The following is a 4,874-nucleotide window of genomic DNA, read 5'->3' on the forward strand; positions in this document are numbered from 1 at the left end:
TCACCTTTGAATGCTTATCAGAGTTGAAATGGACTGTGAACTCCGGGAAAAGCTCACCCCAAGGCTGTTCATGAGAGTCCCTCACATGCTCCCCACACCTCAGCCAAACAAACTCATCAGACATAAATAGAGCTTTATGAGGGCAAGACACCATATACTGGTTTATAGTCCTAGGGAACAGGTTACAAGCTCAGCAACTGTAACAAAAAAAAACCAAACAGACAAAAAAAAATTCCCTCATCATTCCCCTATCTGACTCAGCAAGGATCTCTCTCACAGTTAGTGATAAACTGATTCCACCCACTCTCATACTGCTTGCACTGGCTCTTTGCACACAGGCTCTGAGCACATTACAGCCACTGCTACAGTCTGCTAGCTCAGTCTCATATCTGCAATTACAAAAAAAAAAAAAAAGTATTACTGACAAAGAACACCTTGTCCAGTAGCAGTTGGACACAATTGAAGTTTAACGGGTCCCTGCAGCTGTAGCGTGCTGTGGCTTATCCATGACTCTCAAAGAAGTTTGAGAAGCGAGTCAGACTCCCTGTTATAGCCAGTCTTCAGCTGCTTTAACTCCACGACGATCCATCAAAGCTGCCTCGACCCATGCCAGCAAAGGATCTGGCCCACTTATTTCCATGCATGACTCTACGGTGCAGCTGGCAGCTGCCAAAGAGCTTATTTGGAAGGCAGCGTGGCTGGGATCAACATCACTTAAGTGATAATCTGCTAATCAGAGCTTCTTCTGTTGAAGTAATGCTCCCATCTAGTCGTTCCACGTTCCACGTTCCACGCTGGCAGTTTTCTTCTGCAAAGTTTGCCAAATTGTTTCAGTCCCGGGCAGTTTCAGAGGGGTTTTTCTTGCTCACCTCCTGAACTGGAGTTTGTTCTTCATTCTGACTGTGTGTTGGATGGCCACACACACAAAAAAAATATATATTTAAAAAAAAAAAAAAAAGGGACAATTTGATTCAAGCCCAGAGACATCCAGTCTGTCATGCATGTGGCAGGGGAGGGGGGAGGACAAATAACTTTTAAAAAGAGTAAAAAAAGACCGTGTGCATATGGAGAAAAGTGTGTAGGCTCAAGATATGCACTTAGGGTCAAGACACTCACCTTAGGATGGGAATGAGATTGTTCAGTGATGTGCAGAAATCACTGAAATAGCTCAACTGTGATAAGCAGCAGGCAGGGTAACTACGTGTGAAATCTAGGGTATAACCCCTCAATTCACATTACTATTTTGAAAGATGGATCTGGTAAATCCAAGAAGATCCTCCTTAAGAAGGAAGAAAAAGAGAACAAGCCAGAAGAGGCATCATTTGCTGCCACACAAAGAAAACAAAGTTGTGGTGGATGAACCGAAAGTTGTTGGCATGGGGAAAACCTCACCTGGTAAAGAGATGAGTTGCAATACTCACCCTGTTCCTTCTTATGCTCATCTGCCCACCAGTTCTTCCCTAGAGCAGAGGGGCAAAGAAGTAGAGCAGACAGTGTTGAATGCTGATGACTTCTACCCAATGTAGAGACTGTGGCATTGACACAAGATGGTGGAGTTAGACCTGCGATTCCCAGTCCTAGCCCTGCTCCAGAGCCCACACTCTGATCCCCATCCTGCCCATGTCCACCCATGCTCACACCATCAGCTCAGGTCTGGACTACAGCAAGAAGAGCAATGGAAGGAGAGTAAAAGAAGAGCCCAGGAAGCTTTGCAGAGCCTATCTGTCTCACCTGCTCATCCGAAGTTCAACAAAGATTGACATCGTCAGGGCTGCCTAGGAGGGAGGCTGAGAAACAGTCACATATACCCCCTTGTCACTCCAAAAACGCAACTAAATGGAGGCAAATGAATGCTTACCCACATGCCTTCAGTCCTGTTTCACAGAAGTGCTCACAAAAGCTCAAAAAGGACTAAATCATACCTACTTCATAATGAAAAGTAAGAGTACTGCTTTGTTTCAGCTGAAAGTTACTGTCTGAAGCCACCGGCTACTGTGTCTGTGCTGGTTTCTTTGCTAGCCCAACTGTTATTCATCTGACCTGCTTAAGATAGAAAATGCCTCTGGATCTGACTGTTGTCAGAGGAGTTCTCTTCTTCACCTCCAACACTCCTTTGTCTGCCTTAAACCAAGCCCTCAACCCCACACACCTCATCTCCTTCTTCTCCCAAACCAGCATTTCAGCCCTGTGATCCTCCTACTGCTACACTTTCTACATCTTCTCATGAAAGGTACCCAGCCCCGTGGAGATGACTCACTCCCACCTACCCAGACCAGAACCTCAAGGCACGACTCAGAAAGCTCCTCTCTCACCTCTTCAGCTGCACCACCTCCCAAGTCTGCCCACTTTCCACATACGTGTACAGCCACATTTCCATTTCCATATACAGGCAGAGGCACCCTGTTGACTGGAGATACTCAAGGTCTCGGGCATACCTTTCAAATTGGAAGGAGTTACCACTGAGAATAAAGGTGATAGATCGAGGTCAACACAGATGCCTCATCCCATGAATTGTAGGTTCATCAGACTTTTGGCCCATCACGTGGTCCTCTGACACAGAGCACATAAACGTTTTAGCATGTCTGTAGTCCCTGGATAATGGCTCTGGAATGGACACAGTCCTGATAGAAGACAGACATGGCTGCTATAGCACCTTCTAACCCATTACCAGTGAGTGTTAGAAGAGGTGTACCGTGTCTTTAGTCCATCCCTACTACAGATCAGAAGCGGTCCTGCATACTCTTACCTAGAGAGATTAAAAAGCCTTTGCAGATAAAAGTATGCTACTTTTAAAATTTATTTTTAGACATCTCCTGTATATAAAAACCTTTTTTTGAACAAGATTAATATTTTTTCTCAGGTTGATTTCCTATCACATGGAGGCAGGGAAGCAGGGTTTAGAAGGAACTGAAACAGAACAGAAAACTCCTTAAAATCAAAATATTGTTCTAGGAAGTGTTTTGACAGTTCAGACTCCCACCTCCAGTTCTTCATGAGGATTCACTGGTTGTTCACTCAAGATGTAGGAGAAAAACAAATGTATTTTCCTTGTCCTGTCACTCACTCGCAGGTCAGTCCTGTTCCTCGAGTGCTAAATGCCGATGGAGAAAGTCAGAACAAGGACCAGCAAGCAAACGACAGCTTAGAAAAAAAAAAAAAAAAGGGAGTTGTTTTTCTTACAGTTTTGGTGATTAACAAGTGGTTGATGCCGTGTTTCAAGGAAAGGACAGCAAGGACAACATCTGCCATCCCTGGAAGCCTTGACACCAAGATGGGTTGGCTTTCTGAAGAATATCTCCTAAGGAAGCCCCGCTTTGAAGGCTAAGAGTAGTGGTGGATGAAAGGTTGTGAGTGGAGCAGTAGGAGAGAGCAGGACAGAGACCCACTTAGGTCTAACAGCCTACCCATCCTGATATTCAGATTGATTCCTTTCTGCCTGACAGAAGAAGCCCAAAACTTGTCTCACTTCATCCAACTACATCGTTCACATTGGTGATAATGATGGGCAGATGCACACTTGGTCTGGTGCGAGGCCAAATATCACATCTGCTGTGGAAACAGATAGATAAAAAACAAACCCACTTCTTCAGTCTGGCAAATTGGGTCTGGTTTTGGTCTGGAAGCTACTGAGAACATCTCTAATAGTGTTTTCAGTGTATTGTGGCACCTCTTAGGTGTCACTGTTCTTGAGTCTGTCTCCACAGACTCATCACTGACAGCTCTCTCTACTCCACCTCTTTTCTCACATGTCCTTACTGATGGTGTAAAAGCCACTGTCCCCCTGCAAGGAGACTCCAACTGAGCCACTGGTTTGGGGGCTGAACATTCAGTCTTGCCCTTCCTTTCCCAGAAGACAGATCTTCAGGCAAGACTATCCAAGGCATAAGGAGCAAGAATTTTGAAGCAGGACAGTCTCATCCAGGTCACAGAGGTGTTTGATGGCAAGGGTGTGGAGGTCCTGACCTCCACTGGCCATACCTATACTGCTCTTCACTACAGCAACATCGTGCCACAGCTAAACTTAGGCACCGAGAACATGGAGGGGCTCATGACTTACCCACAGGACCCTCATATGTATTTTCATTTTGCTTTGACACAGATTTTCGCCTTGGATTTTGTCCATAAGACCCAGAGCAGATGTTTCCCTTAAAAGCCAACAAAGAAGCCACCACGCATCGCTTCCACAGTCATCTCAGCAACAGTTACAACTTCAGCCTTGTGCATAAAGCATCAGGCCTGAAGTATTGGGCCTTTATTTTACTCCTCTGCTCACACTTAAAGAAAGCGGTGACATCAAAACTCTTATTTGCAACACATATAAAGTATACAGGGAATATGGACAGAAATCCATGATGGCCATTTGGCCCAATGCACAAACCTGACATGGACAACGGTCCTTCTTGTATATTTTGGCCTTGACTTTGTATAAAAAACATGAGGGATAGCCAAGTGGAATCAGGGCAGGAAAGGCTATCTCACTCTCTGTGACACTCAGTCATTGGACCAACTTCTTACACAACAAGGAATTTTTGCAGCGTGGCTGCCAGCACCATCTGTGTCAGACTTTTCCCTCCCCGATCAATGGCTTAAGATGATGTAAGTCGTGATGTTTCACTGAACCTGAGTGACCCAGGAGAGAAAGAACAGGAGGGTTTTTTTATCCAGGATGGGATTTCAGCTCCTACAGAAGGGAAGTGGTCACCCAGATGGGAAGAAAATAACCCAGGGAGAGGAGAAGTTTATTATTAGCTTGTGTAAAATTTAGCTACAATATAGAGCCAATTCCCAATAGCGATCATTGATCATTTCTGGCCAAAACCTTAGCCAGTTTAAACTGATTATGCTTTGTTTTTTTTTTTTTTTTTTTTTTTTTT

General features: G+C 44.7%; 1 long non-coding RNA gene across 2 annotated transcripts; it reads right to left on the bottom strand.

Moving 5' to 3' along the window:
* Nucleotides 1–501: 501 nt before the first annotated feature.
* Nucleotides 502–4,794, bottom strand: LOC113477412. Of its 2 annotated transcripts, XR_003397898.1 has the most exons (4): nt 2,981–4,794; nt 2,436–2,550; nt 1,117–1,658; nt 502–896 (listed from the first exon to the last, which is right to left on the bottom strand). It is a non-coding gene; the product is annotated as an uncharacterized LOC113477412 (long non-coding RNA). The 2 variants fall into 2 exon arrangements; XR_003397897.1 differs by having other exon boundaries at nt 2,436–4,794.
* Between the last annotated feature and the right edge of the window lie 80 nt (nt 4,795–4,874).

This window comes from Athene cunicularia, assembly GCF_003259725.1.
Source record: "Athene cunicularia isolate RWA chromosome 2 unlocalized genomic scaffold, athCun1 chr2_part1, whole genome shotgun sequence".
NCBI classification, from domain to species: Eukaryota; Metazoa; Chordata; class Aves; order Strigiformes; family Strigidae; genus Athene; species Athene cunicularia.